This window comes from Pantherophis guttatus, chromosome 7, assembly GCF_059756535.1.
Source record: "Pantherophis guttatus breed Tessera chromosome 7, ASM5975653v1, whole genome shotgun sequence".
Lineage (NCBI taxonomy): Eukaryota > Metazoa > Chordata > Lepidosauria > Squamata > Colubridae > Pantherophis > Pantherophis guttatus.
In genome coordinates this window covers 53,600,920-53,626,328 of record NC_142069.1, presented here as the reverse complement: position 1 = coordinate 53,626,328, position 25,409 = coordinate 53,600,920, and the positions used below count along the sequence as shown (strand labels likewise).

At 40.6% G+C, this 25,409-nt stretch overlaps 1 protein-coding gene across 1 annotated transcript in view; it reads right to left on the bottom strand.

Annotated features, from left to right (window-relative positions):
- AMIGO2 (adhesion molecule with Ig like domain 2) overlaps window positions 1-24,700 on the bottom strand; it is a 31,727-nt gene extending 7,027 nt beyond the window's left edge. Inside the window, exon 1 of the mRNA XM_034403846.3 lies at window positions 24,233-24,700. The gene's annotated coding sequence lies outside the window, so the exon portion shown is untranslated. The remainder of the gene's footprint in view (window positions 1-24,232) is intronic.
- Window positions 24,701-25,409: the final 709 nt, after the last annotated feature.

The following is a 25,409-nucleotide window of genomic DNA, read 5'->3' as shown; positions in this document are numbered from 1 at the left end:
TGATCTCATTAGTTCTGAGTCATACTTTACCAACAGTCTATAAATAAGGCCTAGTGAATTTCTAAATTATTCACCATTGTGAAGTAGGAGTTTTAAAGAGTTTCAAAATATTCTATCTTTGCCTTATTAATAATTAAATCTTTACTAAGCAAATTCATTAATGTTCCTCTTTGTGAAATCTTACAAAATCATTAATAAGTAATGTATTGAATATACAAGATAGAGGGAAAAAACCAGTTCAGTATCTCCCCTGTCATATTGTTATATATCAAAACATAAAATAACAATATGACAGGATATAGAATTAATGATTTCGTTATCTTTTCGACATTTAAAAACTTGGGATAATTTTTTTTCTGTAATGTTCAAGATAATGTTCTGGTCCTTTTTAAAAATATTGATTTACTACCTGATCTAGGCAGGAATATTAGACATAACAATCCCCTCCATTTAATAATAAAAGGCTTATGCCAGAAGAAAGAACTAATAATAATAATTTAAAATTACTTTGATATAACTGTTCCTTATCATTCAAAAACAGGATATTAGAAAATAAATGATAATCTCACATAATAAGAAAAAATAATGGTGTGCTGCTGTTTTCAAAATTTTTGAGTGGTGTTCTATTCAATACCATAGGATGATATACTAAAGACAAAAGAGAAGACTCCATTTTTCCATTTCCAAGTACTCATATGTTTGTAAGATCCCAAAATGTACTTGAGTCACCAGAATGCCAGAGAGAGAGACCCAAGAACAGGCTTGGAAAAAATAACAGCTTTTATTTGTACAAAGAAGAGCTGGGTAGACCATTCCACAACATACAAAGAGCATGCAGTGAAAGGCCACATCTTGGGGAAGGTATGGCGTCATTTTATACCTTCAGAGACATCAGCTTAGTACCCAATTCTGCCCCCCCGGTCCAGGCCTTCCTTTGGCAGTGCAGCAAGGAACAGGGGGCTGAGAGCTTAGCAACACAAGTATTTGCCTGATGTAATCCTGTCAGGCCATGACATACCTCGCACCAGGCACTGAGTTGTACACAAAAACAAGATAACAAGAGTTAGATCACTGGTAGAAGTAAAGGCAATTCTAATTCTTACAGGAGCAAAGCAATTCTTACAGAAGCAAAATAGCAAGTTACCTATTCTACTATTATTATGTCCCTTCATTTTCTTCACACTGATAAGATACATTCTACTTACCAACAGTCTGAATTTTATAGAGAATTCTGTTTTATAAGTAGCATTTTCATTATAGCAAATGTGCTTTGATTCCCAATGTTACATATTGTATCAGGCGCTTTACAGGTAAAACAGGATAAATCTTTTAACAAAAATGTAGTACAGGTATTACTATTATTTTGCATTTAAATAATAGCCTGATGTACAGTCTGATTGTTTCCCTAAAATTAGAGGAAGTAAATTCATAGTTATATATTGTTAACTATGAATCTTTAAGAAAAGACTGAATGCTTGAGACTTCCGGTTTGCTCTCTGTCGCTGCCAGACGGTCCCTCGGGACCGCCAACCCTGTCGCCTGTAAAGAGCCGCCTTTACAGCTGAAAGGCGGCTCGAAAAACTCCATTTCCATAAGGAAATGTGAGACAGAGCAGGTGAGGGCAGGTAGAGCTCTCTGCAAAGCCCCCAGAGGTTTTTTTTTACTCTTGGGGACGAAGCAGATGAGGCTCCCTATTTCCCTCGCCGCCGCTCCGGGCTTCGGGAGACCTCTGCCTTTTTGCAGAGCCAGACGACGAGAACAAGCCTTTTAAAGAAAATTAACAGATTGTTTAATCAAAGAGGATGAGATCTGGACCTGGGACCCTAAATCGCAAGTATTTTCATTGATTTTATAAATGATATTGAAGAAAGGAAAAAAGAAATTTAAAATGGCGACTGCTGAGGCATGAGAAGGGAAAGCTGAAAGAGAAAGTCCTTCCGTTTTAATAGTTTAACAAGCTACAAAGTAGCGGAATAGATACTGCTGGCTACAATTGAGAAGAAAAAGTTCTACTTTTATGTTTTTTTTTTCCTGGAGATCTGATATTGATCTTGTTTGGAAAGAAGCTTTCTTTTTTTTAAAAAAAAGTTTGTCTGTGTGGAAGGATGGCGTTTAAACTAACAAAGCCAGACAAACAAGCAGCGGGGGGTGGATTCCCCCATTTACAAACTACGTGAACAAGTTTTAAACCTACAGACTCAGAAAAATGATTTTAACTTAATTGAATTTCTCTTGGAGGAGATGGTAAGAAGGGATGAGATTGTGAACCAGAAACTTGAAAAATTAAAGCAGGAAATTAAAGAATTGATACAATTAAAGTATGACAATTTGAAACAAAAGATTATAACAGTGGCTGATGCCTTTACAGAACTATTTATAAAGATGGATAACAATATTAAGTTATTAGAGTCTAAAATGGGGGAAGTTGATGACAAGGTTTATAATTTGGATAATAAAATACAAAGAATTGAAAATGATTTGATAAATATTCAAGACAATAGCTCAGAAGAAAAATTTAAAATGGAAGCTGATCGTAAGACTTGCAATGTAGAAAATATAAAACAACGGATTGAAAAAGAAATTTTAATGATGCAACACAGGTTCACAGAATTTGCGATCAGAATGAGAGGAGTACAGGAAAATAATAGGGATGATTTAAGGAAAATATCTGCTGAAATTCTGGCTGGGATTTTAAAGGTTCATCCTGAGGAAGTATTTTGCAGGATTGATAGAGTCTACAGAGTAAATTCTTGGATTGCAAAGCAAAGGCAACTGCCTAGAGATGTGGTGATCTCGGCTTGTCGTTCGTTCAGAACTGCGATAGGAAATAATCACCAGTAACGCACAGAGAATCAGGGTTTACTTTGGCAATGATAAGCTTGCAGTCAAAAGTAAAGTACAAGTCGGTGTTTTGGTTCAAAGTCAGCGCTGGGTGTAATCACACCACAGTGCTATTTAACAAAAACTCAACCCCTTAAACATACATCCGGTGATTATCAATCAAGCACCCCCCACTCCCTTAACAGTAACAGCTGCGAGCACCAGAGCAGCGAGGACAGCAGAATCGGAGAGGCCCAGCAACGTCATCAATCATCGCCCTGAATGCTGCTATCCAGGAACTATTTGTGTGTTCGCTGCGGCTGCCCATCTCCACTCCCTTTCCTCCCACACCCTCCATTGATGGCGAGCTCCGGTAGGACTCGACAGGCGGCCCCCCCTACCGGGAGCTCACCGATAAATAGAAAGCATACAAATGTTAGTCACTGTTACGATCCTGTATTAGGTTTATCTGGGTATTTCCGATGGAACCGTTGTATCAATCGGGCAGCGTGAACATCGGGTGCTGCCACCCACGAGGCCTGTGTTATAGGATATCCTTTCCACCGCACAAGATATTGTAACATCCCCCTACGAACCCTGGAGTCCAATATTCGATCTATCTCATATTGGTTGGTATGCACGGGACCCGGTGGAGTAGTCGAGGTACCTGGCCTTTCTGTCGTCACCGGTTTTACCAAACTGCTATGGAATACGGGATGTATCCTACTGAACAGAGGGGGAAGTTTAAGAGCTACGGTTACGGGATTGATGACTTGTGTTATGGGAAATGGTCCTATATATTTAGGTCCTAATTTTTTACTGGGCAGTCGGAGTTTAAGGTATTTTGTAGATAAGTATACTTTGTCTCCTATCCGGAATGGTTTTGGATCAGCTCTTTTCTTGTCTGCATATTTTTTGTACTCGTCTGCTGCCTTTTGTAATGCTGTTTTTACACTTGGCCATACATGACTAATTTTATCGGCCCAACCGCGTGGCGTGTCACCGTCTGTCATAGGGGGATCTAACTCTGGAATGGCTGAAAACTCTCGGCCATATATTACTTGGAAAGGGGAGAACCCAGTACTGCGGTGAGGTATGTTGTTATATGCCACTTCGGCGAAAGGCAGGAGTCCTGACCAATTCGTCTGCTGGTAAGAAACGTAGCATCTGATATATCTTTCGACCATGGCATTGGCCCGTTCAGCCGCCCCATTAGTGCTCGGGTGGAATGCTGAACTTAACCCTTGAGAGGACCCAATTAAACGGACAAATCGTCTCCAAAATTTAGAGGTGAATTGAACACCGCGGTCGGATATAATCCTCTTAGGTGCTCCATGGAGACGATAGATATGTTGTAAAAAGAGTTCGGTTAATTGTCGCGCGGATGGTATGCTTTTACATGGCACAAAGTGGGCCTGTTTCGAAAACAGATCTACCACCGTCCAAATTACAGTGTGGCCATGGCTAGGGGGGAGATCGACTATGAAATCCATAGCGATCTCTTCCCAAGGCCTGCTAGGATTCGCGACTGTCTGTAATAGTCCTAACGGTCGTCCAGACCAGGGTTTGGCGGTTGCACAGGTTGTGCAACCTTTTACGTATGTTTCTATGTCCTTACGCATTCGTGGCCACCAGAATTGCCTCCTCACAAGGTGTAGAGTTTTTAAATACCCAAAATGGCCTGCTGACTTGGCATCATGGCACCTGCATAACACTACGTTCCGTAAACGTTCTGGAACATATATTCTATTCTCCCTCCACGCTATTCCATCATTATAGCTAACCATAGAGGGGTTTTGGATTACCCATTGATCCTGTTGTAAAGCTGTTTTAAACTCGGTACGTAAGTGACCATCTACTTCTGTAAGTCTTAATAGGATTTGGGAAGGTGCAATTAGAGGTTCTATCACTTCCTCTCGCTTGCTATTATACTGTGGCATCCGGGACAGCGCATCAGCCAGGAAGTTTTTCCCTGCAGGAACATACCGCAACCGGAAAGAGAAACGCTGAAAATATTGTGCCCACCTTATCTGTTTGGGAGATAGTCGCCTGGGCGTTTGTAAGGCTTCTAAGTTTTTATGGTCCGTCCATACCTCAAAAGGATGAGACGCCCCCTCCAAGAGATGTCGCCATGTCATCAACGCCCAACGGACCGCGAATGCCTCTTTTTCCCAGATCGCCCATGCCCGCTCTGTCGTGGTTAACTTTTTAGACGTATAGGCACAAGGTTGTAACCCTCCCTGCTGTGTTCTTTGTAGGAGTACTGCTCCTACAGCCACGTCGCTAGCATCTGCCTGGACTACGAATGCCTGCGTTGGGTCTGGATGCTTGAGTACTGGTTCTTGAGCAAAGAGTGTTTTTAACTGCTTGAAAGCCATTTGACACGCTGACGACCACGTCAACGCTTGTCCCGGCTTTGGTTTAGCCGTGGCTGGTTTGGTCCGTAACAGATCCGTTAGTGGTAGGGCTATTTCAGCAAATCTGGGAATGAACTGCCGATAGAAGTTTGCAAAGCCTAGAAAGCTCTGCAATTGCTTTCTGGTTCTAGGGGCCTGCCATTCAAGCACTGCCTGGACTTTTCTGGGATCCATCTCTACCCCGCTCTCTGATATTCTATAGCCTAGATAATCTATCCTCTTTTTGTGAAACTCACATTTGGATAGTTTCACGTACAGCCTAGCAGCTAATAATTTGTCTAAGACCTGTCGGACCAGAGATATATGTTCCTCTTCAGTTTGCGTGTAAATTAAGATGTCATCCAAATATACAAGGACACCCCTGTACAGATGTTCATGCAGCACTTCATTAATGAACTGCATGAACACCGCAGGGGCGCCCTGTAGTCCGAACGGCATGACCTGGAACTGATAGCTTCCCAAGGGACAATTGAATGTTGTTTTCCACTCATCCCCTGGTTTGATTCGTATCCTATAATACGCTTCGCGTAGGTCGAGTTTCGTAAAGATACGACCGGTGGCTAGGGCAGCTAACAGGTCCTTCATTAAAGGAAGTGGATAGAGGGGCTCCACACACACCGCATTGAGACCTCTGAAGTCAACGCATAAGCGTAAACCCCCATCTTTCTTCCCACGAAACAGGACAGGGGCAGCCATCTTTGATCGACTAGGTGTGATAAAACCCCGGGCCAAGTTCTTGTCTATATATTTTCGTAATTCTTTTAGTTCGGGTTGTGTCATTGAATACATCCGGGGCTTGGGTAGCTTCGCCCCGGGTATTAACTCAATACTGCAGTCCGTAGGCCGGTGAGGAGGCAGGGTCTCACATTCCTCCTCACTAAATACTCTGGCGAGATCCTTATACACATTAGGATACGTCGTGTCTGCTGGTGGGCTCTCTACTTCTATTCCCCCTGCTGGCTCCTTTTCCTCCTTGGTAGGGGGAGGTCCCAACGGTAATCGAAGTTTGCGAAAACCCCCTTCCCACCATATCGTAGGAGCCCACTTGTCCAACCATGCTAATCCTAAAATTACTGGTTCTAACATTTTCTCCACTATAATAAACCGAATAGTTTCGGTATGCTCCCCAATATCGAGGTGCACCTTTTCTGTTATATGAGTCACTGGTGCCCCTCCCAGCAATGAACCATCCATTTGTTCAAATGTAATAGGGGTTCTCAACCGCACAACCCGCAGCCCAAGTTCGTCAACTATTGCCCTACGAATTAAACAACGAGTACACCCTGAGTCAATCAATGCCTCATATCGGCGTCCAGTGGTTGCCCGTGGGTTTCGGAGTACGACTGGTACCACAAAAGGTCGGATGGGGTCGCTCACCATCGGGTCGTGTTGGTTCTCATCGTCGTCATCACTATCCCCAGCCACAATCGGGAATTTTTCCGCCACCACTTTCTTAGTATCTGTAGCCAGGGGATCCCTCTCCATACAGGATGTTTGAGTCATTTGGGACCGTTCGGATGTTGGTCGGCCTCTGCCTCTCAACACAGCTCTAGGAGGGGGTTTTTGGTCCGAGTTGCGGGGCATGGGATGAGGACAGTCAGCTGCTCGATGACCAAGGCGATTACATCTGAAGCAACGAAACGCAGGCCGCTGGATCCTTTCCCCCAAGCCGGAGCCAGCATTCGGTTTAGTCTCCTTGGGTGGTTGTGTGCGTTCTGCTGGTCGTTTTCCTTGACTTGCAACCCCTTCACCCCGTATACGGAATTCTCGGAGACCGACGTCCAATTCGATGGCTGCCTTGTACCACACACTCAACTTGGGGGGCAAGCCCCGGTACACGCAGGCTTGCCGTAAATCACGGTCTAGTCCTTTATGGAATTGGTGCACCAGAAGACGTTCTGGCCACCCCACCAACCGAGCCGCAATCTTTCGGAACTCCTGTACATACTCCTTTGCTGGTACGCCCCGTTGCTTAAGCGCAAACAAATCCCCCTCTGCAACCTGGGCGCTTGTTTCGTCTTCAAATCTGGCACGAAGAGCCTCCAGAAATCGTCCCATGTCCACGAGTTCCCTTGCATGTTTAGCATGGAGGCCTGCCACCCACTCAGCCGCTTCTCCCGTCAGGACCCCCGTAACAGCAACCACCATAGCCCACTGGGAGGGATACCACTGTCCATATTGGTCCATATGGCTTATCACCTGGCTTAAGAAAAGAGCCACTCGTTCAGGGCTTCCGTCAAAGGAAGTCTGCAGGGCAGGCGGTCCCCAAACGGCCTGCGGGACCCACAGCCCCGGCGGGGCCCCCGGAGGCCAAGGCATGGGGCCTGGGGTCCTCGCTGCTCCAGTCGCTCTCCTGTCCTGCCTAGGTCGGTCCCTCGTCACCCTGCGACTCCCAACAGGTAAGCCCCCTGCCAATTGCATTGGTTGGGGCTCAGGACCGGCTCCAAGGTCTCCCGACGAGGCACCTTGGTCTTGTTCTGGAGGGGGTTGGTCCATGGATCGTCTAGAGGTCCGCTCCATCCTCAATTTAGGACTTGTGAGCCGGAATTGGGTATCCGAAGCAGTCACCCCTGTATCCTGCCAAGAAGAACCTGGAGGCTCCAGCCCTGCAACCCAGGGCTGCCAGGATGGGGCGTCACGAAATCCAGATTCCCCAAAACGCTCACGTAGCATATCCATGGTGCTGGGACCAGATGAGGCAGGATACCCCCAATCCCCTTCATCCTCCTCAGTCCATCGTCTTTCCCTCCAGCCCTCCACATCTCCACCACACTCCTGCTCTTCCAAGGCTGTCCCTTCTGCCATATCCCCCTTTGCTGCAAAGCCACAGGGACTCCTCACCTCTTGCGAAAAGGAACCAAGCGCTGACTTTCTCTCGGCTTGTCGTTCGTTCAGAACTGCGATAGGAAATAATCACCAGTAACGCACAGAGAATCAGGGTTTACTTTGGCAATGATAAGCTTGCAGTCAAAAGTAAAGTACAAGTCGGTGTTTTGGTTCAAAGTCAGCGCTGGGTGTAATCACACCACAGTGCTATTTAACAAAAACTCAGCCCCTTAAACATACATCCGGTGATTATCAATCAAGCACCCCCCACTCCCTTAACAGTAACAGCTGCGAGCACCAGAGCAGCGAGGACAGCAGAATCGGAGAGGCCCAGCAACGTCATCAATCATCGCCCTGAATGCTGCTATCCAGGAACTATTTGTGTGTTCGCTGCGGCTGCCCATCTCCACTCCCTTTCCTCCCACACCCTCCATTGATGGCGAGCTCCGGTAGGACTCGACAGGTGATTTATTTTACAGACAAAGAAATAAGAAATAATATTGTGCAAAAATCTTTTAATTCTACTTTACAATTGTATGGAAGAAAGATTTGGATATATAAAGAGCTACTGCCTAAGATGTTAGTAGATAGAAAGAAATTTGGATTCCTGGTGACTGAGCTTAAAAAACAAAATATTTTATTTAGGTGGGATGTTCCAGTTGGTATAATATTGAGATATCAAGGAGAAAGATACCAATTAAATACTGTTGAAAAAGCGGAAGAATTTTATCATAAGATTTTGAAAATGAGTTCAACATCTTCATGCACAACATAAGATAAGCAGAAGGAGTTGGAAATAATGGAAAAACATCGAGCTACAGAAGTCTTTGTAGTTGAATTGCCTTTGGATTCTTTAGATGTTTCAGTTGGACTACCTATAAATAAGAGAGAAGCGGCGTTGGATTCTAATGAGATGACTCATCAAGTCACAGACAAGCATGGAAATCAATTAGTTGATACACAACTTATAGAAAAGAAACATGAATGGTGATCTAAGCCACAAAAGCAAAACCAACAAGATCAAGTTATAGATCAGAACGAAAACCGAACAGTTGATATACAACTCATAGAAAGGAAATCAGGATGGAGATCAAACCCACAAAAAGTCAAGAAAAAAAGAAATAGGTCTCACAAAAACAAAAATTTTTAAACTAGACAACAGCGAAGCCAGTTATCTAAAAGATGATTGAATACATGAAAAGATAGTTGAGGCGAAGTATTGGTTAATATTATCCTGAGGAGAGTGACAGACCTCTGCAATGCCGTATTTTTGGGATGTGAAAAGGGCCTTAAACTTTGGATTGGAATTATCTATTTTGGATTCTTTGTTAAATGTATTACGTTTATGCTGAGTTATATGGCAAGAGAGCTACGTTGGGGCACGCAGAAGATCTGGTTGTTACCCCATTATGATGGTTGGAATTAATAATCTTGAAGAAAGCCACTACTACAGATATGGAATACAATTATAATGTCACTCGGGTGGTTGTTTTCTTTTTTTTATATACATGAAGATATTTATTATGGATGGGAGCAGATGATAACTGAGGATTCTGAACATTCTGTTGGAATTAGGATGTCATGTTACCCTAATATGGGTGATGGAGTTAACAATCCAGTGGAAAGACATTAAAGAAGACATTATATGGATTACAAGTTTAAAGTTATTGATTTTATCTATATAAGGGATTTTTTTTTTTAGTAGGGTGGGCAGAAGAATAAAGATATTAAGAATTGTTATGTATGAAAATTTTGTAGGGAAGTGGGTGGAGACAGGCTAGTTTATTGATTGTTTAGTTTAAGAAAAGGGATGTTTAAGAGATATATTTATGGGAGTGGAGGAAATGGACAGACTATGAGTTGAATAAATGTTAAATTAGGATTTATTATATAGTTTTATAGTGGAAGGCTGCTTTGAAATGTCATATTAATATACACAAAAGATTAAATGTTAAATTAGGATCTATTATATAGTCTTAAAGTGGAAGGTTGTTTTGAAATGTTATATTAATATACATAAAAGGTTTGATTTAAGAGATATATGTATGGGGAGGAGAAAAAGGGCAGATTATTGTTAAATTGGGAGTTATAATAATATTACTATGCTAAATCAAGTTATTACACAATGTTATAGTAGAATGTTATTTTGAAATGTATAGTAAAAGGGGGATATAATAATATTATTAGAAAGAAAGGGTCAGTATTTGGGGGATGGAGTAAGGGGATGGTAAAGTATTATATAATCTGTTATGTATTTGGATCTTACTTTGAAGAAGTCACAGGGGGAGGGGTGGCGAGGGGGGGTTAGGGAGGAGGGGGAGAAAAAAGGGGGGAAAATCTGTATTTGAAAAACTTTTTCAATAAAAAAAAAAGAAAAGACTGAATGCTTCATAGAAGCTGAATGCTTCTCACAGGGACATCAAAATACCATTATCAGGGTCTTGATAGCTCTAGACCCAAGGTTTTCCAAATTCTTTAACTTATCAAATTCTTCATGAAATTTGAGATCGTTTATCAACTCCCAAGCATTATATGAAAATAATGTAAAACTAATACTTTAACTAATAATATTACAAATAATGATTATGGTTATAATGGTAGTCCCATCAATGGTTGGGGTTCAATACTGACCACCTTGGAAGAGTTCACTGTAGACCAGGGGTGTCAAACTCAAGGCCCAGGGACTGGATCTGGCCCACTGGGTGCTTAGATCTGGCCCGTGGGGCTGCCCTGAAAACAGCAAAGAACCAGCCCATGGTGCCTCTGCCAGCAAAAATGGGGCTCGGGTCCAAGCTCCATTTTCACTGGCAGAGGGTTGCAGGAAGCCGTCGCAGCCGAAAACGGAGCTCAGGAGCCTGTTTTTGCTGGCAGAGTGCTCGGGCTGCTACAGGCACCCCGACACAAGTGATGTCAAGCTGGCCCCACCCACCCTGGCCCCCCGAGGTCAAACACAACCATGATGCGGCCCTCAATGAAATCAAGTTTGACTCCCCTGCGGTAGATAGTAGTTTGGAGTCTGTTCCTAAAGATGCTTTGAAACAAGTCTGTCTGCAATTCATGTCATGTCCTGGGATCATCTGGCCTCTGCACATGGGTTGTGTGATCTTATTAAAAGATAAGACTGCCTTAATTAAAGCAATGAAAAGGCAGGAACTACATTGCAATGTATCTTTTCAGAACTATTATAGAAGCACTCTTCATCCCTAATGTCTAGTTATGTACAGCATAAAAAGAAGATCTGAACTTCATAACCCAGTAACCAAAACTGCAGGTCCAAAGTTAAGAAATACTGGAGCTTAGTTCAGCAGTTCCTCCTTTAATCTTCCATGAAGTACACTGAACATTATCAAAGATGCCCTGCCCATGTCTTCTTTGAACTACCTGATGGAGCAAAAATTATGTTTTATTAGTATTTATAAATGATGGTGAGAAATTATCATTTGCTTGATATAAGACTTGAATTCTTTTTTTTCCTGGCAAATGTCTAGACAAGGATCTGCAATTTACTGGCAAGATTTTCAGAAGTTGTTTTGCCAATGCCTCATGGGTGAGAGATAGTGGCCCAAAGTCATCCAGCTGATTTCATGCCTAGGCTGGGATTAGAACTCAAGACTCCCAGTTTATGCCTTTAACCACCACTACACAAAACTGGCTCTGAATCCATATCTATCATGCCCAAATCTAAATTTGCAAGCAAGGGGGAAGGAAGCTGAGATGCCAGCAGCATGAATTCAACCTCTAGCAGTTGCTAAAACCCTTTGTGGCCAGCATTGACAAAATTACATGATGTAGCAGCATTAGAGAAAATACTAAGCTTCATTTCTAACTACTATATTTCAGGACAACCTGAAATATATTGAGAACTGACCAATATTCCAGTCTTACATTTTGTAAAGTATGTCTAGGATTAGAATAGAATAACAGAGTTGAAAGGGACGTTGGAGGTCTTCTAGTCCAACCCCCTGCTTAGGCAGGAAATCCTACACCACTTCAGACAAATGGTTATCCAACATCTTCTTAAAAACTTGTTGTTCCACTGATTAATTGTTCTGTCAGGAAATTTCTCCTTAGTTCTAAGTTGCTTCTCCCCTTGATTAGTTTCCACCCATTGCTTCTTCTCCTGCCCTCGGGTGCTTTGGAGAATAGCTTAACTCCCTCTTCTTTGTGGCAATCCCTGAGATATTGGAACACTGCTATCATGTCTCCCCTAGTCGTCCTTTTCATTAAAGGGATTAAAGGGATTTATGTTATTATTCTTTTTCAATTAAAAATATTGAAAAGAAGTACTTATATTTTAGATCATCTAAGAATAGAAATGATGTTTTCTTTCAAAATGCCATGAGACAAAGAAAGAGCAAAGTTATTAAACATTTTTGCTTTTTTATTTGTTATATCCACACTAAGCATCAAAATCCACAGGCGGAAAGATTTTCCTCCAGTTTGATCAGATTTTTGACTTGCGCTTTGAAAAAAATCAGTAATATTATGACTTGATTTTTTCTGCTTTGTTGGGCAACGAAATGAGTCATATGTATTTGCACTTTTTAAAACACGAGAATATGCAATTCTTTCTTACAAAAATCAGAATCAATCAGAACAGAGCTGGAAGGGACCTTGGAGAATAGAGCTGGAAGGGTTTCATGTATAACTTGCAGATGAGAATCTTCCTTTCTCTGCTGGCTGTCAACTGCAACCTTCAATCAGAATAGAGCTGGAAGGTCTTCTAGTCTAACCCCTTGCTCAAGCAGGAGACTCTATACCATTTCAACTGGGTGGCTGTCTACTCTTTTCTTAAACATTTCCAGTCATGAAGCACCTAAAACTTCTGAAGGCAAGCTGTTCCACTCATTAATTATCATCATCTTTAGGAAGTTTCTCCTTAATTCCAGGTTGCTTCTCTCCTTGATTGGTTTCCATCCATTATTTCTTGTCTTGCCTTCTGGTGCTTTGAAAAATAAGTTGATCCTCTCTTCTTTGTGACAGCCCCTCAAGTAATGGAATACTGCTATCATGTCACTCCTAAGGAAAGTTTCTTATATAGTTTTGATTTTATTTTTTAAACCATTCTGATTATACTTACATATCATGCTAAAACAGGGGTGTCAAACTCAAGGCTCACAGGCCAAATCCAGCCCACAATGTGGCTAGATCTGGCCTGTGGGGATGCCCTGGGGACAGCAAAGGACCAGTCCCAATGCCTCAGCTCCGGCCCAGACCAGCTGGGCTGGCCTTAGATCCACGGGGCCATCCTAGAGCCAGCAAGGGCCAGCCCACAACCCCTGGGCAGACACAGGAGGCAGTGAGTGTGCATGGGGCCTTGTGGCACTGGGGACTGTCTTGCCCTGCAGGCTGACTGTGTTCTGAGCGCTTCCCTTTCCCAGGATGTGTGCCCTCACCGCCTCCTGTGCGCACGCCCAGGGGGCAGGGCCAAGGCATCTTGGCAGTCTCTCACTGGCTCCAGGGCAGCTGTGGGGGTCGGATCTAAGGCTGACCATGTTCCGGCCCAGATGGCCACAACAAGTTGTAGATCAGCACCCACACTGATGCCTCCAGGCCCTGCTCACCAGTCTGGTCTTGCAACCCTCTTTCACTGGGACCGCCCTGCCCCATGTGGAAAAGCCACGGTCAGCGGTGGCACAGCCACCGGCAGTGCTGCCAATCTCTCCCCCTCCCCTCATCCCTTCCTGAGCGCGGAGGAAGGAAGGAGATGGGAATGAGACGGACTATGACCTTTAGGACCATGGTGCTTCTGCCTGCCAGCATGTGATGGGCGATGGGGCAAATACAGAAGTAAATGGCGATGGTATGTGGCTTCTGGCATTGCGGGGTGGGGGCGGAAGCAAAACTGTCCTTTCAGCATCAGGCACAGAGTCAGTCTAGGCCTAGAGGCAACGAAGAGGAGGGTGGACAAAAAGAGAAGCCACTACTCTGCAGGGTTTTTTTTTTTAAGCTGCCAGAGGCTCTGGGCAGAGGCTTCCCATTTTGACTCCTCCCCCGTTGCCGCCTCTGCATGGTTCTCAGCTCACCTCTCCCAAACCCATGCATGCGTTTGTGTGTGTGTGGGCGCAGGAGGGGGGTTCCTCTCCCTTTGCAGCCCTGCGCTGTGACATTGGGGAGGAAAAGAACAGGAGAGATAAGAGAAACTGAGATGGGAGCTTCTTGCAGCCTTCCCCAGGGCTGGGGCAGGAGCTGGGGGCAGGGCGCGATGCAATTGGCAGGTTGGGGTGTGTGTGCAGTCCACAGTACCTTGAGCATACACCATTGAAGTGGTAATAGATGAGAAAAAGAAACAAGCACTCAAAAAAAAAGTTTTCATTAGTTTGCAGCCTGCCATCTCAGAAGGTCTCTCTTCAGGGGGCGGGGCTCCAAGGAGTGAGCTGAGAGCCACATACACATAAACAAACATGTGTGTGGGTCTGGGAGAGGTGAGCTGAGCTGAGCTGAGAGCCACATAGAGGCCCATGAGCCTCTGTCCATCGCTGCCTGCCTGTTGCCAGCTCTCTCCAGATCCTCTGTCAACTTTAAAAAAAAGCAGGGAAGGAAGGAAGGAAGGAAGGAAGGAAGGAAGGAAGGAAGGAAGGAAGGAAGGAAGGAAGATTGATTATAATGAGAGAAAGGGAGGGTCTGAAGGAAGTCCTGCCTTAGCACTTGGCCACCAGCAGCCCTGCTGCCCTTTTGCCATCCTCTTGTCCCCTCCTCCTGACCTCTCCTGGTGGTCTCCAATCCTATCACTGAGGATGCTTTGGTTACAAAGCTGGGTCTCCTCATATGGAGAGGGACTCACACACTTTGCCCTCCCATACACACTATGAGCCAAGGAGCATGAGCATAGCAGTAGTAGCCTCGAGGAGGAGGTAAGTGCAGTCGGGTGCCCCCTTGGGGAAGTGGGGCTGGGCTGAGCTGTGGGATCCCGGTGCCCTGGGAGCTCGAGGGCCAGGTTGGGTGCTTGCCCTCCACGGCCCAGAGGTCTGGGTGGCCTGAACCACCATCCGAGGGTCCTCTGTGTGGTCTGAGATGGATGGCAAGGTTCCTCTGGTGGACAAGAGTTTTGACGCTCACCCGTCTCGTCTTCCTCCGCTGGAGACAATGGGTCCCCCCAGCCCCGCCTGGGCTACCACAGGTGCCCCAACAGGAGCAATGTTGAGCTGGCCATGCCCAGTCCGGCCACACAGCCCCACCGGAGGTCAACCACAATGTCAGGGCATTTATTAATCCCATGTTTGGCTCTGGGACTAATTACCCTGGTTAGAGAAGATGGATCGTGGCTTATTCCAAGTTGCAATATTCTGAAAAGAAACGCGAGAAAAGTTTCTAATAAAACTCATTTATTTGTTATAAAGAAAATAAAACACCTCACTAACTAAGAAAAGTTAATTGTTACATTTTGGAAGTAATTTGGGCCAGCTGCCATTCAGCAACCGGCACCCGTGGCAAGAGAACAAAGGAAAGAGTGTGTGAAGGAATGTGAAGGAATGTGGGTGGATGGACATGCGTAGTAGCTTACTGATAAGAAGTTGGCAAGCTACGGAGAGTCTGACAGTCCAGAAATGATGAGTTCAGCTGGCAAATAAAATAACGCAGTGACACACAACTCTGATGCGCCCTCAATAAAATTGAGTTCGACACCCCTGTGCTAAAACATAATGTAGTTTGTTTGGTCTGGGCTTATTCTGAGCTTAATGAATTGAACACAGTACTGTGGTCTGTAAGCCATGATTTATGACAGTGGATGCAATAATGAAGGCATAAAGAAATTGCAATTCAGTATCCTCTTTTTCTTTTTTTTATAACTGACATGATCTAAAGGAAGTAGAGGAAGTATTACATCACGGGAAGTAATGAAAAGTAATGAAAAAAGGAAAGGTGACACCCACAAATATGCAATCAGTCCCCTTTAGGTATAGTAGCAGGTGAAAAAAAGTGCAAGATTTCAATTATGCAGAAATGGCTGCCATTTTTTTGTTTTACTTCTCTTTACATTGGCCTGGTGAGATTATAGTTGTTTATAGCAGGGGTCCCCAACCCCAGTCTGCGGACCAGTACCAATCTGTGGCCTATTAGGAACTGGGCCATACAAGTGAGTCATGCTTCATCTGTGCATTCACAGGATCTAGGTAGCACATGAAACCATGCCTCCCCTGGTCCGTGGAAAATTATTTTTCCATGGAACCAGTCCCTGTGCCCAAAAGGTTGGGGGCACTGGTTTATAGCATCCATAATCCAAACTGTAAATGGTCTTTTTTTTTTAATTTATGAAAAACATTCAAAATTCTTTCTTTCTAAAATTCCTTTCCTAATATATTCCTAGCAGCAAGAACAAATGGAACCATAAAGGTCTGTCATCTTTTTATATTAGTCATTTCATGTGCTCAGCAATAATGACCTTTCTCCCTCAATATATTAAGAACTAGTACTTTCACTACTGAAAACACAGACCTAGAATGTAAGCAGATTATAGCATGCCGCTGATTACATATCCGAAATTTACATTATATTTCAAGCTTATTGCTTCAGGTCAGCAATCTAGCCCATGGAAATGTTACTTTTTTGTGAACTGGGTGGCCATATCAATTTGATAAAGAATAGTAATACTTTGATAAATATAATTTTGAGATTCAGAGTTTCTAAGAACACATTCTATGATTTGAAAAGGTCAATGTTTAAGAGAGTCAAGTGGCGCAAAGGAAGTAGTTCCTTTTGCATATGCTGTATTCAAAGCATGTCAAAACAAAGCATTTCTTAGAAGCTTTGCAACCATACAGAAACCAACTATTTGTGTTGAAAAAAAAAAAATCTTGGGATTAAATGTGATCTATAGAACAAAATTTCAGAATTAGATTAATTAGTTTTCACAGGCCTGGTTACTTCAGCTACTTTTTCAGACAGCAGTAGGATACAATATATATTCAACTGCATTGTACATACCATTATAACCTCCTAGGAACTTGGTTTTTATGTCCACGTTCAATAACCATGATAATTCTAGTTCATAGGTTTACAATTAAACTCATTTAAAATCCTGTCTGACTTTTATGTGGAAATTATGCATTTTTGAACTATAGGAATAGTACAGAATTTGTAAAATGGTATCAGCAGCTAATTCCAATAAACAGTAACCAGAACATAGGAAATGTGTGGGTCACATTACAAAATGTAATATAAATTGCTGGTGGAGGATCTTAAATAAAATTATTGGCTAAACCTCTGCCATTGACTAGATTAATACATAGTACTGAACCATTGCTTGCTTTAACTGTGTTGTATTAAAAACTATAATTGATTAAGTTTACACAACATGCAAAGCCAAAATCAAAAGCAATATCTTAAGCATATTGTGACTTTGTACAATGTCTGAATTCTAAGACTTCCTGTAGATGAAGTCATTACATATCAGTCTTCTTCAAACAGATGCTCTCCAAAAGTGCTACTGTAATATGTGTTATTTCTGGTTGCGTAATCCAATAATCTGGAGGTCATCACATTTGAGAAGTTTATTGTAACTACAGTAGATCAAGGAGAAGCCTGTATGATTCTAATGGGTCACAGAGATGTGATTTAATATACACCTTCAATTATGAAGAAAAAATGTGGCATCATCGGGATATATAAAACTGTGTAGAATTTTGCTAGAACATCACTGAAGAGGGAAACTTTATTCAAGCAATAAATTGACTGCTGTATTTTTGTTACACTATCTCTCTCTCCATTTGATGCTATCTAATTTGCACATTAATTTCACATTCCACTTCAGCTATAATTTAGTTTTAATAGCAGTCCCATTTTGTCTTTACCTCACTTTTTCTGAATTTTTTTTATCATTTTGCCTGAAGAAAACAATTTGGATACTAAAAAGCTTGCAAACTGCTCTGAAAAAATATGAATTTTTGACTACATGGTTATTTTTTTAATAAATTATTTTTATCTTTTCCAAATTGTAGCCTATGGGCAATGCATTTAGGGAGGTTAGAAGAGGAATAAGAATAAAAACTCATCAGAATGTTTAAAAGACATTAATCCATAGTAATTAATTGAATAAATATGTTATTTATCCATTACTAAATCAGCAAAAGACAGAATCTTAGAAGACAGTTTTATGGAGAAATTAATAAGGGAACTATTTCAATTTATCTGTTAGCAGCAGATTCAACTCTCTTTGACCAAAGCCTAACAAAAGGCAAAGCAGATCTTGTTTGTAAACACATTTTCCCATCTTCATTTGAATAAGATGCTCAGACATTATGAAATACCTTAATTTAATATTCAGATGCAGAGATAATTACCAACAATTACAAGAAAAGTTACAAAAAGCTTATCAGCGCTGGAAGTTATTCCACAAGTATGTGCTGGTTTAAAATGGTTTCAGACACACTACCATCACCCCTCCCATGCTTGTCCATTCATCTCTGTAACTACTTAATGCTAATTAAGAATTAGAATAATTCTTAATAATAATAATAAGAATTAGAAAAACCCAATCCTGCAGTTCTGGCTTGTTTAGACAGTACCATAATCTGTAAACTCCAGAGTGATTTGAGAGGATTACATAAAAAAGTAATTCTCTTTCGTACTGCTTTCCTTTATTAGAGATTGCTTTAAACATAGAAGAATGGATATAACTAATAATTAAATTATTGGTCTTTAATGCACAAACATTCATGTTTGCAATAAACTAACACCCAACAACTTTTTGCCATTGTTTTCTCAAACAGTCCCCAAGTTTCCTGAGGCAAAGAGGGTTGAAGAGACAAAACTATTAAAAAAATAAATATATAAATTTAGATTCTAAATCTAAGTACGCCTACTAGAGACTTACAGTCATTGCCACCTTAGGACTTGCTTCCAAATAGAAATGAACTCAGTGTTGAATCAAAATGTAATAAGACTAAATTAATAGTTATAAAACATGTTCTTGGCAGACTTATTTTATTGCTATGCAAATAAAGTTGACTTACTCTGTTAAGGGGAAAACAGAGATTATATTGAGTAAACGGCTGGAAATTTATCTTGTTAAATAAATGGTTTCCTGATCTACTGCAGCTCTAGGGAAACTGTTAGAAAACACAGAGTTGCCTACACATTCTGAATGAGCTTTCTAACTCTCAGATTCACTGTCATGCCCCCAGGTAACATTCACACTTGAAATGCAGATTCATTTTTTGGGGAAAATTTAGACATAATGATAGATTTCTTTATGAGGCACGAGTTACATTACTGAATGTACAGAATCTCATTTGGAATCTGGGTGTTCCTTTAAAATAAGAACAGATATGAAAACAGCTGATCTAATTTTCTGGTAGTTTGAAGTGGTCCTTATCACCAGATGAGACTGATTTTGAAAGAACTTGTTATTTTTTAACAGTGATATGTTAGAATTTACATTACCATCTTTCACCTCTAATTCAAAAATGACAGGAAAATATAATTGTTTTCAGCAAACATGGTTAATTGGGAATTTGTGCCCTGACAAAGTATAGCCTTCACAAGTTGCTCTTTAAGTCAAATAAATAAGTGTATTCTGCAATTCTGTTTTTGAGTTATACTGCCTGATTAAGATGCATCTAAACTGAAACCACAAAACTCAATCTACAATGGTTTCAGAATTTCTTATCTTTCAGTCTGTGTCATAACAATACCCCACTAGGTGTCAATCTCCCCTGATCATGGCTGATCTCAAAATCAAAGAGGTTCAAGTCTGATTAGTATTTACTTGGAAGAAAACCAAGGTAGATTTTGAAGTTTTAAGAAAATAATAAACCTCATCTATACTGTTGCTAAGAAAAATAGGAATATATCCATGAGGTTGCTAACAGTTGATCTTAGCCTGAAAAAGACTCTCTCCTTAAATTCACTCCAATGCCATGGAAAGGAAGAGTTATCTATTGGATAATCCATTGGATTATCTACAAACTAGATAAATTTAGTTTATTTTTTCTTTTGATATTGATCACTATGGTATCGATTTCATGGAGTGTCTTCCTCGATTTCTGCACTAAAGCCCTTTTAGACTTTCCAAAATGTGGCACAAGAGCAAATCTCTCTCTCTCTCTCTCTCTCTCTCTCTCTCTTTTGCTTTTATACTAAGCATACAGGCAAGGATGAAAAAGAATTCCATTTAGGAGTAAACAATTGCGCAATACCAAGAATGCTTAAGTGCACACAAAGAACACAATTAATTTATATTCAGATATGGAAACATGTTTTTAGCAGTACAGAATGTAAAAAACAGGATGCTTATAAAAAGCCAGCATTTAGCATATGCAGTACTTTATATGTAAAATTAGAGACATACAGATATAATTCTAAATATAAAGGGCTGATCAAAAATTATGTTTACAATATTACAGTCCTTTGCTTCAGGATGGCAAACATCTATCAGGAATTCAAAACTCTGTGTTGAAAGCCAGACCTCCAAATATTGTTTTCTAAGGTGCTAGGGAAAACATACAAAGTTGTAATCCATTTTAAAGTGAGATGTGCGCTCTCATGGCCAAATGGCATGACCTCTGTAATGTACATGACCTGATGTAACTGACTTGTAACTTGTAAAAGGGAACTTCCATTTCAAGGCAATTGTTTTTTCTGAAATGGATATATTATGACAAAAAATCTGGAATTGCCTGGAATAGGTACCTGATCTATTGCTAATTATTTATACTCAATTTAAATGTGATTAAATTGAGTATAAATTAAGAGATTAAATGTGGGCTACCATATGTAGAATGGCTTTCAAAGAAGACACTCATGAGAAGACAATATTGGATACATTTTACACTGGAATTAGTAGAGTTGAGAAACAAAAAGCCTGATTATATGAAACAACCCATGCTTTTTCTCCCCTCTTATTTTGTTGTCATTGACAGATTGCCATTAAAAATCAATCCGGATAAAAGAGAGATCTTGAGAGCATCCTTGTGAACTCTGGAAAGTTCACTAAGTAAACTGTAGGAACTGAAGTTTTTGCAGTTGGCTTATGAGCCCTTGACTTGGAGTTGAGGGGCTCCAATTAAGCTCATAGCTGCAATGTAGTTTATTATGTGGACATAGCATTCTGCCAAACCTCATTTCTTAATCACTTTTGGAAATTGCTTTTTAATTATTAGAAACCTTTGTTATGTAAGTTTTAGAGCAGCAGGTGTGTTTCCTTCAATTCCTAGTGAAAGAAGTTTTAAATGCAAATTTAAGGATTTATTTTCAAAATCTTTTATTTGGAATAAACAAGAAAGGAGTGGTTAAAACATTGGTTTTGGAAAGTTTCAAATGAACTTACTGTCTAGATGACTTGAAATAAGATTTTAAAGTTAATTATAAGAATCCTTCCTATTGGAAAATGTTTTGAATTCCTAAAAAAAACCCATGAAGGATTTGAAGGTTACACACTAGAGGAAATCAGAAGGAAATAAGATTACAATTAAAGGATAATATTTACACTTGATTTTCTAACAGAGAATAAAGCAAAATACTTTAACATCAAAAATATTAAAGGATATTTGTGAAAAATGAATCTAGATTGTGGTTAAAAGATTTTATGGAAAAGGAAAGGGATTTACCAGACAAGACACTCATTTGAATGTGGATTTAAAAATGACAAGCTACAAGAATGATATGGAAAATAAGTATTTCTGCTTTCTTAACTGTCAATCATTCCAGAAAAGGCTGGTAAAAACTAGAACCATTGATAATATTGATTTTATTTTATTTTTTATTATCTAACAAGAAAAAATTGTTAGATTGTTAGAAGAAAAAAAGACAAAAAAGAGAAACTAATACATTTCTGGCATTCAAAATTATTTATCAATGACACAGATTTGAATTTAGGGTAAACATCTAGAAGACAAAAATCCCATGAATCTGATTGCTGAGCCACCATAAAAGATAGATACTAAAGTATGAGATCTAAATTATTTCTTTCCTCTAGGCCAGAAGTCTTTGCACCTTTTTAATTTAAGTTAACCAAACTGGTCATAATTATTCTTAATCAATGTATACATTGCATTTAAATGTATGGGTTTTATGCAATTTTTGAGAGAATTTCCTTGCACTTTCCCTGAGGTATCTGATAACTTACAATTGTTTTTAATCCTTTTTAAAGCATTTTTCAGTCTAATGAAAGATCCAGAAAAAACAAAATAATGTTTATTTCAGCTAGTACTGTCAAATTCAATGGTTTGCAATTCTTATTAGTAGAAAAAGAAGCACAATTGCTTCATTCATTCCAAAAATGCAAAATATCTACTAGCCTTGGATGAAAATGAATGAAAATGTACTATTGTTTTTTTGTGTTAATATTTACGTAAAGGGCAGGCGGTTAATCTGTATAGTTAGGAATTTGCTGATGAATGCTAGTCTTACTCAGCATAGGAAGCATTTTATGTCTACCAAAAATCTAGGCTGCAATTGAGCATATTTCATTAAAAGTAAATCTATTACAATTACTTTCATATTCAGAAGTTCATTGAAAACTGCATTGTTAATTTACTGATGTACCCAGCAGATTCAATTAATCAAATTTACTAAAGCAAACACATCAGCATTTTAATTGGCTCAACATATTCTCTACCAAAATTAAAAATAAAATATAGACTCTTCAGATGTCTATTTAATATACACAGGAAACTGCAGACATTTATATATACTATAGTATGCTTCCTAATAGTTTTGCTATCAGTCATAAGTGACTGTTAAGGTTGTATCAGTTGCAAAAAATGCCATCTACCTTATATTTGTATTAGGTGGACATACACTGGATTTTCTGAAAATATAAACAAGAAACAATTCTAACAACTTACATTATTAATTTTAGTTAGATTTACCTTTTTTTTTACATTTGTGTAGTCTGCTGTGACATAGGTTTTTGATTCATTTCGTGTCTTCTCCTTCTACTATGAAGTCATCTCACCATGTAATTTTGACAATCTGATTTTCCCAGTCATTGCAATTACTGTCCCTACCATTCTACCTGATCCAGACAATTTCAGACTGATTTTTTTCATGTGTTTACCGAGCATTTCTCTCTCTCTCCAACCTTTTTCACTTCAGTGTGCATTGATTGTAAAATTGTATGAATGTCAACATAGACCCCCGGTAAATTATACAACTTACTCTTACAGAATTATGTGTAGGCCTACAATCTATACATAATTGTAGTTATCTCCAGCAGTTCAATTAAATACGTACAGTAAATTCTTCATCCATTTTTTTTCTTACTGGGTTCATTATGTTCTTTGATTTATTGGTTCATCTTGATTGTGATACCTCAAATTCCTTACCTTACACTTCATCAACATATTTTCAGTATTACATTTCACCACTCCTTTTTCTCATTCTGGTTCATGCTTAGCAATTAGTGTCAGAAAAACACCATCCAAAAAGCAGAGTGGATGTTTATATTCATAATATTTATATAGGTTGGCTAGTATTTATAGATGAAAATATACAAAGAATGGCTGTAACCTAAATACAAATTCATTCCATCATAGGACAAACTATGATTACCTTATCAGTGACCATCCTTGACTCAGTCTCTGATGCCGTGCATATTTCCAAAACATCCTTTCTTAGGACTTTATCATTAAATTAAAATAGATTTGGGAAAGATGGACATTCCAATAGGGCATCACTACCACCAAGCACACCTGAACTCCAAAGTTTCTAGAACAAAAGTGATACTGTGGAGTTGTGGTTCCTCAAGATTCTGTTCATTGCTACCCTGGATGTCTGAGAGGTATTCTGGAGCACCATTCTCAAAAGAATGCTAAACCCCCTGCTCAGCAAGTTTGCTTAAATGATTGATGCTTCCGTGCCAGGCTTGGGCAACCTCTCCCACTCTTGGAATAAAATTTGATTATTCTCCGCCACTGCATGAGCCCTCCTTTTTAGACGGCAAATACAGGTTTCAAAAATAAGCAGCGCCACATTATTAGAAGGCCCTGTAGTAAAGGGCTTATCGGGTTGGATGATTAATTATGAAATCATAAGGACACGACTCGCTGCTAAAGGATCGCGCGCAAAGGACAGAGTTTTGTTTGTTAAGCGCGAAAGAAATCGTGAACATCCGTGCTCTCTTCCCATTCCATTTACTACATAGCTTCATGTAGAATCTCCGGGCTGAGAAGAAGCTCCCTATGAATGATTGAGTCTTGCAAAGCGACCATCCTTTCTGGAAAGCTTACCTCGGTTTACGATGGTGCAGGAACCAATGATTCATGGCAAGTCCAAGAAAAGATCCGAATCTGGATTGAGCCTTGGACTTTACCACGTCGCTCGCTTTTCCCAGCCGCCATACATGTTCCTTTGCACAGGCTCGGTCCACGTTTGAAGTTTGAGGTCTGAGGCAACTAGAGAGACAGAGGCGGCGGCACCAGACCAGCGCTCTGGCCGTGCACTCGACCCACCCTGGGCATTTGCTCTACCGCCTCCGCCCACCTCTTGACGGTGGATTGGCTCGTGGCGCCTGAGCAGAAGCTTTTGGATTGGAAGAGCGGCCCAAGCGCAGACGATCCTAGCGATTAATTGAGCTAGAAATACTCGGTTCTCGAAGAGACCGAAGCGCATAGATTTCCTCGTTGCTGCTGGCCACTTTCCTTTATCAAGGGCCCAATACATGCCGTGCCATCAAGCTAAAAGAGGTGGAGCTGAACACGTGGAGGCGACGGAGCAAGGAAATCGATAGGGATGGGCAGAACCTGCGTTACTTCCCGGGAGAAATTTTCGAAGGATTGGAAAGGAGTATAAGACTTCTCCCCCTCCCGAGTTATTTCGGAGCAAGAAGAAAACACGAATATGTGGGTTGTTTGGACACGGGCTGTGGATCTCCTTTGTTTACAAAAGCTGCAAGAGTGCTGGCAGCAGCTGGCGCCGCTCTTGAGCATGTTTATAAGAGAGTAAGCCCCGCTTAGTATGGTGGCTGGAATACCATGCACTGAATAAAAGGGTTCCAATATTGTTGCACAATGAATGAAATTTCCTGATGACTAAATGAGTAGGCATATGCTTGAGTTAAGTGTAGAATACAGTTCTGACTACCTAAAAGGTCAGGTAGTTTAAAGCACATTTCCTTAATCCCTGCCCTTCCTATGTGCTTATGTCCTGATCTCTCTAGTCAGTGTGACATCCTAACTGGAACATGGGAATTAAAAAGCAACACATCTGGAGCATACCAGATTAGAGAGGCTGTGTTTAAATTCGCTTGATTCAGCAGATGCTAGTCTTTAATTAGGAGCCTTTTAATTAAAATTACATCCATTTGATTAGCATTCATATAATACAGGCATACTGACTGCACATTAGATGTTCATATTCTATAAATATGTTTTCAGATGTATAAATTTTTGTACAAAGCACTTGAAT